Here is a 12,549-nt window from a genome sequence, read left to right on the forward strand (position 1 = left end):
AGATGGAGTCAGACATCTTGCTCTGGACAGACAACAGTGGGGAAAATATCAGTTGCCTCATGTGGCACAGGAGATTCTAGAAAAGCTGATGTGGAGAAGGGATTTGAACTTGGGTCTCCCCCATTGTAGGGGAATACCCTAACTGTTGGCCTACACGCTAGCCTGAGGCAGGAGTCTCTGGGAAAGCCCCAAATTCAAATCCCTGCCCCACATCAGGCATTGAGGTGCAGGGGGAGGGAGAGAAGAGGAAATTGAACATAGGTCTCTCGCATCCCAGGTGAGTGCCCTAACCATGGGGCTAAAGATTATAAGGGCAGCAGCTACCCTACACCCCCACCCCTACCCCCCGTTTTGTGAATCTACCCTTTCATTTCCTCTCATTTTAAAGAGTCCCTGGAAACTAAACCAAATGTTTAATTTCATGTCAGACAAAACATTTTCTTCAATACATAGCAAATCTTCTCAATTTTGTTGATTCGCCAATGTTGTTTTGGATCAAACTGGTTTTTGGGTGGGGGTTTTTTATGGAGGAGGGGGGGGGGAATTGCCACCAAACCAAAAAATCAGTTATTTGCCCATCTCTAGTTAGGAGGGTTAATTTATTGTTCCGGGATCCGTGGATGAAAGAGGCTGTGGTAGTAATTAATAAATCGTTTGTGTTTCTATGACCACAGATAAGAATAGAAAATGTTACTTTTGGAATCCAGCCATCTGTGACAGATTAGTTACTTTCAGGCAGCAGCGGCCTTGCTTGGCTATTCCCAGACTGGCCTAGCTGACCGCACAGCTTTACAACAAACCCTCTTGTTCTATTCCCATCAGAGCCTGTGTGTGTCATTACAAAGAAGTAATTAAAAATTAACCAGCCAGATTCTAAGCCGCATGAACCCACTCCCCTTCCTGCAGTGCACATGCCCCCACGCCCAACTTGACATTTCTTTTCCTTTGGCATTCCTACTGGCCGAGCATTTAATATTGATGAGAAGCATGTCTCTAATGCAGGCTTTTTAGCAGAGGGACCAGGGCTCAGCTGCCCAGGACATCTCCCCTAATCAAATTAGATTGAACACTATATGCCAAGAATTACCATAAATGGGACTCTCTTTTTATCTCTCTCGGGAGGAGCACTCAAAGGCTCCACATGCCCTCTGTGGGTGTTATGTTTAATGCATTAATATATAAAATGGCTGAAAATAGAACTTTAGGCCCCAATTCAGAAAAGCACTTAGGCATGTGCTTAACTTAAAGTACATCCTTAAGTTCCATTGACTTGAATGAGCAGGGATGTGTCCATGAATCAGGGACTAAAGAACATAAAATCGGCCATACTGGGTCAGACTAAATGTCCATCTAGCCCAGGATCCTGTCTTCCAACAGTGGCCAATGCCAGGTGCTTCAGAAGGAATGAACAGAATAAGTAATCATCAAGTGAGCCATCTTAAAATAGAAGTACCATGACTGCCTTAACTTGAGTTGCTACCACAATGCTGCAACTTGAGAATAAGAGGATAAGTCCATTGCTGCCAAAGACTGCATGGTTATCACTATGCTGCCCACCATGACTGCTTGAGTCTCCATTAGCTATTAGCAACGTAGGGCCTATGACCCACAGTTTGGCAGGGCTTACCGCATTCCATACCCAGCAGTGGCTAACAGATTACAAGACAGCCCATTACAATGCTTACTTAGCACTTCTAGAGTATCCTCCACCTGGGGATCTTACCGCACTTTTCAACCATTACGTCTCACAACCCCCCTGTGAAATAGGCGAGTGTCATCAGCCCCATTTAACCAACCGGAAAAAACAGAGGCACAGAAAGGTTTGGTGACTTGGCAAAGATCCTACAGCAGAACCCCAGCTCTAGCCACTAGAGAAGGGTTACACCAAAGAAGCTTGATTAGGTGAGAGCATCATGGAGGTGCCCTAAAGTCCCACTCCTCTGGGAAGGGGGTAAAAACAGAAGGAGTGCTCTGAGCAGGCTTGGCCCTGTGCTTGATTATGGGCTGTCATTGCATCATGAGTCCTATGCAAGAGATGCGAGAGAGAGAGAATGTGTGAGTGTGACAGAGAGAGTAAGATCCTCCCAGAGGAAGGGCTTGGTACTTTGGTCTGGTAGAAGAAGGGGAAGTAGCCCAAGCCACTAACTTATAAAGCAGGGGTAGGCAACCTCTGGCACGCATGCCAAAGGCGGCACACGAGCTGATTGTCAGTGGCACTCACACTGCCTGGGTCCTGGCCACCAGTCCACGGGGCTCTGCATTTTAATTTAATTTTAAATGAAACTTCTTAAACATTTTAAAAACCTTATTTACTTTACATACAACTGTTACCTCAAGGGGAAGAAGGTAACACTTCAAAGGAAATACTAGAGAGATGGTAGAGGGAAGATATAACAGGGAAAGCCCCTTTTCTCAGAAGCTGCAGACTCGGCTCCCTTCCGTGTCTGTCACCGGTGGATTTAGCTACCCATAAAATATAATAAAATAAAGAAAAGACAAAATAATATGGTGCAAATAAAGGTAAGTGTATTAGGGATAAAAGGTACAGAAAAACTAGGGAAAATGGGGGGAGAAATACAAGAATAACACAGTGAAACAGCAAAACCATAAATCAGTAAAATAGTGGATCAGTGACTGACTCTGAGAGCTTGGAGCTCAGGCCCATAAACCCTCCCGTGGGATTTTACAAAACAATAAACAATACCCCGACACGGAAACCTTTCTCCTATTGCTCTAATGCAGCAGATGTCACGTACAGGCGTGATGCCCAGGACCTACAACTCTTGGACTGATTTAGAGTCCTTTAGGAGGAACACTGGGGAGTCCAGACGACTGATGGTTCTCGTCGCTGGCGAGGAGACCCTCTGGGATGATGGACACCAGGAGATGCAGGATATAGGAATGACGATGACAGGACTCCTCTTCCTCAAACACACTACGGGATAGATGTTGTTCTTCGAACTCAGCTCCGGAGCTCTACGAAGACCCGACCGTGTACGAACTGTCGCTGGAATGGACACCCCCGCGCAGGCGCTGAACAAGACCTTATAAAGCCTTTTTGGCGGGAAGAGTTCTGAGGTGATGGAACGCTTCTGGGGTGATGGAACACTGAGGGTTGGACTTGGCGGGAAAAACCGGTTCTGACTGGTTTAAGCTAGAGTCTGTGTAGCAAAATAAGTCCCCTCTCAAAGATGGAGTTCAGAGTTAGAGTTCATGTACTCCATTTTGAATTTCAGTTTTAAAGTCAGTGATTCACTTCAGTATTTTAAAAACATCTTCTTGATAGCTAAGTGAAACAGTATATTCCATCTAACACAACAATAGTTTAGTTATATATTATAGACTCATAGAAAGAGACCTTCTAAAAACGTTAAAATGTATGACTGGCATGTGAAACCTTAAATCAGAGTGAATAAATGAAGACTTGGCACACCACTTCTGAAAGGTTGACCCGTTATAAAGCCTTTGATCTTCTACAGCAGGGTTCCCAAAAGGCTCCCATTTGTGGGGACCACAGAAGGAATTCCGATGGGTAGCTGTACGGGATGCAGGAAACTTGGCAGATCGTTTACGTGTTCCTCATGTAGAAGGATTGTGCCCTGTTGGGCAAAGATCTCAACAGATAAAAGCTTCTGCAATCTGTGTACCGGGTGCCAGGTTGGGCCAAATTGTTCTCCCGGCTTTCGGCCCCGAAGAAGTCCAAGGAGAGGACCTTTGTGCTCATTTCCAGGAGATGAGCTTCTAGTTCAGTGCCTACCAGTACAAGGGGAACCAGTACAGTTCTGTGAAGCGCTTCCTCCCAGTTCTCCCCAAAATGCCAGCAGACGATGGACAGACAAGGTTATGCAAATGCTCTGGCATTTAGCTGTGGCCTTTTTACATATGCAGGGTGGACAGGAGGAGTGTGGGGGCTGGAGTCGCTCGGGGTGCCTCTATCAATAGGGGAGCTGAAAAGCTCCGGCAGGATTTCATTACTTTTTAATGAAGCCCGTTTCACAGGTAGGAAAAGACTCAAATCTGCTCTTTCATTCTCACTCCAAAGATTTTCTTTGATGACAAAAATAATGACAGTGAATATGCCAGCAGGGGTTTGCTTGGGTTTTTCAACACATTTATGAGAGTAGCAAAAGAGGGATAAGTTTGGGGTGGTTTATTAATTCCTGAGATCAGGACCGTATCACATTATCAATAGGTGGTTTTAATAAATACAAAATACTATTGTCCCTTATACTAACACCATGTCTTTCCTCCTAAAAGATCGCAGTATCATTTGCCAGTGATGTACTCAGGAATCACTCCATCACCAGTGAAGTGCACCCATCTCTGGGGAGGTGCACCATAGATAGTTAACAGTACAGCAACACAACTCCTCAAGACAGGAAGGGGAGCTTTGTGGGACGAGTACTAGTTATGCAAACTGGATGTAGCCAGGAAACCAGTGGCAACACCCATCGCACGGTCAAAACCTCCATTTTACGTCTTCACTGGCAGACAGCGTTAAGACGACCAGGTTGGTACCTGGTACTCCGTACTTGGGTTCCCCCAGCTCCAGGTATCTCAGTCTTCCAAATCATAAAGTCCAGCCCCCTTCCAGGCAGAACAAAAAGTCCAACAAGACAATGAGTCATCCAGCAACCTCCTACTGGGTCTTCAGCCTGATTCCAGACTCAGTAGCTCTGCCACCATGGCCCTCCCTCTACCATGATTGCAGTCCGGGGACCCTGTAGCAAGCAGAGAAAAATCTATTTCTATTTCCTTTGCTTCAACTACCTGGAGCACTTCCTGCTTTGGCACATACCCTCTCTCTAGACCCCTTCCCTATCCACCGCACTGCTGACCCTACTCGCTGCAGATCTCTCCTATTAGCGAGCTGAGCAGGCTGCCTCTGATAGGAAGCCTCAGTACACATCCCTGGGGAGGCAGTTAACTAGGCACAGGTGGGGCTGAGCACAACTCCCGGGAAGCCCACCCAGCCGCACAGGCCCTCTCACCTCCCCACGACACTGAGGTTGTAGCGATGCAGAGGGAAGAGCCAGGGCCGGCTCCAGGCACCAGCCTGGCAAGCAGGTGCTTGGGGCGGCCGCTCGGGAGAGGGGCGGCACGTCCAGCTATTCGGCAGCAATTCAGCGGACGGTCCCTCACTCCTGCTGGGAGCGAAGGACCCTCCGCCGAATTGCCGCCGCAGATCGCGATCGCAGCTTTTTTTTTTTTTTTTGGCTGCTTGTGGCGGCCAAAACCCTGGAGCCGGCCCTGAGAAGAGCACCACCTACCAAATCATTATCATTGCTTCCGGAAGCACCTGGATTTTCCTGAGTGGTCTCCTATCCAAGTGCCAGCTCAGCCCAACCCATCTTAGCTGAGGATCAAAGCCCAGGGCTAGATGGGGACAGATTTATTTAGCTAGGAAAGCATCTGGCCTGCGCTATAGTTTATCACATTCAGCTCAATGGTCCTTTCCCTCTTCTTTCCTCAGTGGGATGTGACCGGAGTTGGATGTCATAGAATCCCAACACCACTTTCCATAAATCCTTCTGTACAAGGCCCTCCACATACGTTGCCTGTCACTGCATAGCCCACCCATGCATGTAGGAACCAAGCAGCCCCATGCTAGCCACATTCTGCTAGATGTGTTGCAATTGTCTGGGTAACTGCACATTGGCTCCTTGTGTCTTTCAGCTGGGGGTCCTCTGAGAGGAGGTGCTGTCAGTGCAATAGCTGGGAGGAGGGAAGGTTGTCCGGCTGAGTGGATTTTACACAGCTGTTCGATCGAGCAATAAAAATGCAAGACAGAAAAGGCCGGGAGGTGAAAAACTTCACTGCCATGGTGAGAAAACTGAGTGTCAGCAGCAGCGAGAGCATCTAACTGGTCCACCCTCCCAGCACCCACCTGGATAACCAACACTACACGTCGCTGATTTGTGTGTTGTTCAGGGATGAACCCATGGCTATGCAAAGGGAGAGCAAAGCTGCCGATGAACCCACTGACCACTCAAGACACTGACTAATTAGTGTCTCACAGAGAGTTAAGCATGTGCTTAAGTACTCTCCTGAATCAGGACCTCAGTGGAGAACAAGAGATCTTTCCACCTCATATTTCACTAAGGGACAAGCTTTCAGCCCCCACCTTCCCTGAGAGAGGATAACCCAGAGCTCACTTCTCTTGGCAGGGCATTGCTCACGCTGTTCCTCTCAACCTCCCTCTTGCTATGTTAATTTCTTCCTTCTCTCCCTTTCATTCTTCACATCCTTCCTGCTGCTCTTCATTACTTTTTGGATATGGTAATCTGTTAGAGCTTGCTTCCACTGAGTCTTCTGTTTCTTGGAGGCCCTCTGACTGTGCAGGGACCATGTCTGGAGTCCTCTGCCATCCCCCATACCCCCAACAGCATTGTAAGGCATGCCAATGAGTGCCCAAAACACACGACGTACTCCATCCCTGAAGCACCCCTGTATGTGGCAACTCAAGGAGAGCTTTGCCCAGCCTCTTTTCCAGTATGCTCCTTACAATGCTGCTGGGGGTGTGTGTTGGGGATGTGGGGGATGGCAGAGGACTCCAGACATGGTCCCTGCACAGTCAAAAGCCCAGGAGCCCCTGTCGTGGGGCTCAGAAGGGGAATCTGCTCACTCCTTGCCAGAAGCAGCTCTCCTTTGACGTCTACTGGCCCACAATGAACAGCGCGCTAGCTCTACCATGGCTCTGCCACCACGGGCAGAGCGTCATGACTGGGGCGTGGGTAGTCTGGCCTAATGGTCAGGGCTGATGCCAGAGTCCAGGGGCCTAGGTCAGGGATCAGAGTCTAAGACCAGTAGCCTGAGTTTGGGTCTGATGTCGGGTTCCTAGTACTGATGCGAGGGAGTGGGACTGGAGTCAGAGTTCAAGGGCAGAAGCTGAGGGTCCAAGCCAGGATCAGGGGTCTGAGCACAAGCCAAGAGCTAGGTCAAGCGCTATAGCTGGCAGGGAAGTCCACCTCATTGCACAGACATTTCCTGGAACGCCTCATGGGCTTAAACAGGGTGTGTGGACCAATCAGGGGCCACAAGAGAAGCTGTCAATCCGGCCTTCTGAGGTGGTACTTCCTGTACCGTTTATCCCCACAAGGACTATGTGGTAATGCATGGAAGCTTATCATGGCTGCCGGATGGCGGTGTGGAGACATGGGCCATCCCCCAGATCTGGGATCTAGTCCCGTCCCCGCGGAACCTCACCCAGAGCTCCTGGGCACATAGGGAGAGGCACGGCCAAGCAGAATAGCCTGGCTGCTAAGCAACATTCGGAGGTGGCTCTCGTTCTACTGGGAACCCCAAACAAGCCCGTGCTGCATGGCTCAGTGGGGAGGTTAGGAAGCAGCACTCAGAAATAACAGCTAAGGGAAGAAGACGACCAGGTCCAGTCAAAGAGAAGTAGGCTCTTGTCCAGGCTGGAATTGGGCCAAAACACTGATCAGGGTCAACACCTGAGGAAAAAAAGCAAACCAACATCTCCTTGGTCACCTTCCAGCCGAGGCTCTCAAAGCACTTGACAAACCTGACAATGTGCTGGTGAGGTAGGGAAGCATTTAGCTTCATTTTACAAAGGGCCAAGCAGATGGAAGCGACTGCCCCCTCCCATCCTACAATGAAGCCAGGAAGAGAGTCGAGACCTCCCAGTAACCTCATGCCCATCCCCTTGGACGGTAGGGACAGAAGCTGGAATAGCCTCAATTGCTCAGGACCTCAGGTTCAAGTCTTTCCTCAAATCAGGCACTGCCTCCAAATGCAAGGCTGGGTAACTGGCTCCACCGGCAGAGCATCACTTATGGAGTTGCCACTGTTCTGCAGCCCCTACATTTGCCTTTTGGGGTGGGGAAGACTCATGAAGAACCAGGTTAAGGAGAACGCCCTGCACAGCACTGTCGGAGAGATTTTCAGAGGCAGTCCTTCCCCCTTGTGCTGGCAAGAAGGCCCCACAGCACCTGGACGCTGCCTTGCACCTGTTAACATTTCTGTAGCAGGCAGAAAACCCGGGAACAGCAGAGGAAAGAAGATACAAATTCACAGGCCCTTACAGTCTGTCAGCAAGATGGATTGTATTACAGCATGTGCTTGAACATCTGGGGGGGCATGAGAGGGGGCCAGATGCTGGCAAATGAATACTACAGCAGGCAGGAATGTGTACAGACAAGCCAATAACAGGGAACAACGAGGTCATTCTGAGTATTAGTATTACGTAACACCTAGAACCCCAGTCATGAAGCAGGACCCCACGACGCTAGGTACCGTAGGAACAATGTCACTATAGCAATCAGTGAGATAGTCAGTGGTCTCAGTGCACCAGCCGCTAACTGAGGTCAAGTTTTCTGGAGGCACCACGGCACAGGGGAGTGAAAAGGAGGGATATGAAGGAAGACCATAAGTTAGTTTTGTGGAGTTTTCTGGGGACCGTGTCCCAAGCATGAGGGGCAGCATGCGAGGAAGCAGGAAGATGCTTGTTTGAACAGTTACTGTGGGGGATGCATCATGGGCCAATCAGAGGCAGGGGTCGACATAGAATCAGAGAAATGTAGGGCTGGAAGGGACCTCGAGAGGTCATATAGTCCAGCCTCCTATGCTGAGACAGGACCAAGTAAACCTAGACCATCCCTGACAGGTGTTTGTTCAACCTGTTCTTAAAAACCTCCAATGGAGGCATAGCTCAGTGGTTTGAGCATTGGCCTGCTAAACCCAGGATTATGAGTTCAATCCTTGAGGGGGCCATTTAGGGATTGGGGCAAAAAATTGGGGACTGGTCCTGCTTTGAGCAGCGGGTTAGACTAGATGACCTCCTGAGGTCCCTTCTGACCCTGATAGTCTATGAATTCCACAACCTCCCTTGGAAGTCTGTCCAGAGCTTCACTACCTTTAGCGTTAGAAAGTTTTTCCTAATAATCTACCCTAAATCTCCTTTGCTGCAGATTAAACCCATCGCTTCTTATCCTGCCTTCAGTGGACATGGAGAACAATCAATCACAGTCCTTTTAATAACAGCCCTTAACCTATTGGAAGACTGGTATCAGCTCCTCCCATCCACTCCCACTAGTCTTCTTTTCTCAAGACTAAACAGGCCCAGTTTTTTTTTTTTAATCTTTTCTCATAAGTCAGGTTTCCTAAACCTTTATCATTTTTGTTGCTCTCCTCTGGACTCTCCCCAGTTTATCCACAGCTTTCCTAAAGTGGGGCATCCAGAACTGGTCACAGTACTCCAGCTGAGGCCTCACCAGTGCTGAGTAGAGCAGGACAATTACGTCCTGTGTCTTACATACAACACTCCTGTTAATACACCCCAGAAAGATATTAGCCAGTGGAGGGATGCAAAGAAAAGGGTGACACAGTCGAAGTTCTGGGAAAGGATCGTTGCTGCAGCATTCTCAGCAGATATGAGCAGGGCAAGATGGCATGTCTCAAGGCTGGAGAAAAGGTGTTGCAGTAACTGAGATGTGAGATGATGAGAGACTCAATGAGAGTTTTAGCTGTGTGGATGGATAGGAAAGGCCATAGCTTAGAGATGTTATGTTAAGAAAGGTTTCAGAGTGGTAGCCGTGTTAGTCTGTATCAGCAAAAAGAACAAAGAGTACTTGTGGCACCTTAGAGACTAACACATTTATTTGGGCATAAGCTTTCGTGGGCTAAAACCCACTTCTTCGGATGCATGCAGTGGAAAATACAGTAGGAAGATATATATACACAGAGAACATGAAAAAGTGGGTGTTGCCATACCAACTCTAATGAGACTAATCAATTAAGGTGGGCTATTATCACAGGAGAAAAAAAACACTTTTGTCGTGATAATCAGGATGGCCCATTTCAAACAGATGACAAGAAGGTATGAGTAACAGTAGGGGGAAAAGTTTTTACTTTGTGTAATGACCCAGCCACCCCCAGTCTTTATTCAAGCCTAATGTAATGATGTCCAGTTTGAAAATTAATTCCAGTTCTGCAGATTCTTGTTGGAGTCTGTTTTTCAAGTTTTTTTGTTGGAGAATTGCGACTTTTAGATCTGTAATTGAGTGACCAGGGAGGTTGAAGTGTTCTCCGACTGATTTTTTGAATGTTATAATTCTTGATGTCTGATTTGTGTCCATTTATTCTTTTGTGTAGAGACTGTCTGGTTTGGCCAATGTACATGGCAGAGGGGCATTGCTGGCACATGATGGCATATATAACATTAGTAGACGTGCAGGTGAACGAGCCCCTGATGGCGTGGCTGATGTGATTAGGTCCTATGATGGTGTTCCTTGAATAGATATGTGGACAGAGTTGGCAATGGGCTTTGTTGCAAGGATAGGTTTCTGGGTTAGAAATGAAATTAATGGAGATATCCCATCTCCTAGAACTGGAAGGGACCTTGAAAGGTCATCGAGTCCAGCCCCCTGCCTTCACTAGCAGGACCAAGTACTGATTATGTCCCAGATCCCCAAGTGGCCCCCTCAAGGACTGAACTCACAACCCTGGGTTTAGCAGGCCAATGCTCAAACCACTGAGCTATCCCTCCCCTCTCCCCGGGTGTGACGGCTCGGGTCGCAGAAACCCCTTTGGGGCTGCCACCTGATGTGCCTAGTGTTTTTGTTGTGTGTTTGCTGGTGAGTATTTGCTTCAGGTTTGGGGGCTGTCTGTAAGTGAGGACTGGCCTGTCTCCCAAGATCTGTGAGAGTGAGGGATCGTCCTTCAGGATAGGTTGTAGATCCTTGATGATGCGCTGGAGAGGTTTTAGTTGGGGGCTGAAGGTGACGGCTAGTGGCATTCTGTTACTTTCTTTGTTGGGACTGTCCTAAAGTAGGTGACTTCTGGGTATTCTTCTGGCTCTGTCAATCTGTTTCCTCACTTCAGCAGGTGGGTATTGTAGTTTTAAGAATGCTCGATAGAGATGTTGTAGGTGTTTGTCTCTGTCTGAGGGATTGAAGCAAATGCAGTTGTATCTTAGAGCTTGGCTGTAGACAATGGATCGTGTGGTGTGATCTGGATGAAAGCTGGAGGCACGTAGGTAAGTATAGAGGTCAGTAGGTTTCCGGTATAGGGTGTTGTTTATGTGGCCATTGCTTATTAACACTGTAGTGTCCAGGAAGTAGATCTCTTGTGCGGACTGGTCCGGGCTGAAGTTGATGGTGGGATGGAAATTGTTGAAATCATGGTGGAATTCCTCAAGGGCTTCTTTTCCATGGGTCAGGATGATGACGATGTCATCAATGTAGCACAAGTAGAGTAGGGGCGTGAGGGGATGAGAGCTGAGGAAGAGTTGTTCTAAGTCAGCCATAAAAATGTTGGCATACTGTGGGTCATGCGGGTACCCATAGCAGTGCCGCTGACTTGAAGGTATATATTGTCCCCAAATGTGAAATAGTTGTGGGTGAGGACAAAGTCACAAAGTTCAGCCACGCTTCCTGAGCTCTTGTCCCCTGGCTCCACAGAACCTAGACTCTCCCACAGCCGTGGAGATGAATCGATGCAGGGCTGGCTGAGCCCGGCCTTCCAAGGTAAATCGACTGGGTGGGGTTCTTTGTATGAGATTGTAAAAGGCTAATTCTGCATGGACATTGAAGATTGTAGGATTCTTTCCAAGTAAGGGGCTTGCCCAGTGTCTTTGGCCAAAGTGTTCCCTCTCCCTCTATTGCTGGGCACCAGTAGCTGTCTGTCTCCACCCCAGAGGTGGCTGCTTTCAGTGGTGATGTACATATGGTAGAACCTCACAGATCTCCATATTCTGTAAGACACACTCACAAAAGATGCCTCTTCCCAAGCGTCTGCAAAGATTTAATAGCAGGGTCTTCTCAATGAAGTTTACTACTAGCAGCACTTTATGACCTAAATTCTGAGAGCTGAGAGCACCCAAAACTCCCACGGTAGTCAATGCTCAGCTCAGGATTTGGCCCCATTCTTTTTAAGGTACGTTACTTACGACACTTGGTTCATTTAATCTGAACTCTCCCGGTTAAATAAAATTTGCATCCATTTCCACACCCCTCTTGTACCTTCCAGTCTTCTCATCCTTCAAGCTCCACTACATGGTCCCTTGTTGAGAGTGGAATTAGGAACGCCACACAGTGTCACCATGTTGTGCTCTGATTCTGACCTGCCCTGTGCTGGCTGCGAAGTCCTGTTGTGTTCTCCGCTGTGCAACGGTCAGTACTTCACCCTGGCCCGAGTGAATTCATGAGCTTCTGATGCATGGCGTTTGCAAAGCCGCTTGGGAGGGAAAGCATCCTCTATCTGGTGGCAATACTGCCAAGCTGCTGGCATTGGCTACGCCTACTGTAATCGGTGCAATCTCCACGCTGCATATGGCCATGATGAAAAGCATATTTTTCTGGGCTTACAACAGGCACCAACATTAAATTAAACCGCCCCGCTCTGAGACTGCAGCTGGCTGTTCACTCCTCACACAGATCTTCTGTGTGAGGATGTCTGCACGCTTTATAGACAATAACTTCATAATAGTCACAGCCCTTTGCATGCTAAGCTTTATCGTCCTCGCTTTACAGATGGGGAAACAGAGGCAAAGAGGGGTTAAATATCTGTTGCTGAAGACCTCTGTCTCCG

The 12,549-nt window shown here is 48.2% G+C and overlaps 1 protein-coding gene across 1 annotated transcript in view; it reads right to left on the reverse strand.

Moving 5' to 3' along the window:
• Positions 1-540: 540 nt before the first annotated feature.
• The window catches only part of AS3MT (arsenite methyltransferase), a 41,343-nt gene continuing 29,334 nt past the window's right edge, over positions 541-12,549 (reverse strand). The window contains exon 12 of the transcript XR_010589343.1: positions 541-4,721. The gene's annotated coding sequence lies outside the window, so the exon portion shown is untranslated. The remainder of the gene's footprint in view (positions 4,722-12,549) is intronic.

This window comes from Chrysemys picta, chromosome 7 (genome assembly GCF_011386835.1).
Source record: "Chrysemys picta bellii isolate R12L10 chromosome 7, ASM1138683v2, whole genome shotgun sequence".
Lineage (NCBI taxonomy): Eukaryota > Metazoa > Chordata > Testudines > Emydidae > Chrysemys > Chrysemys picta.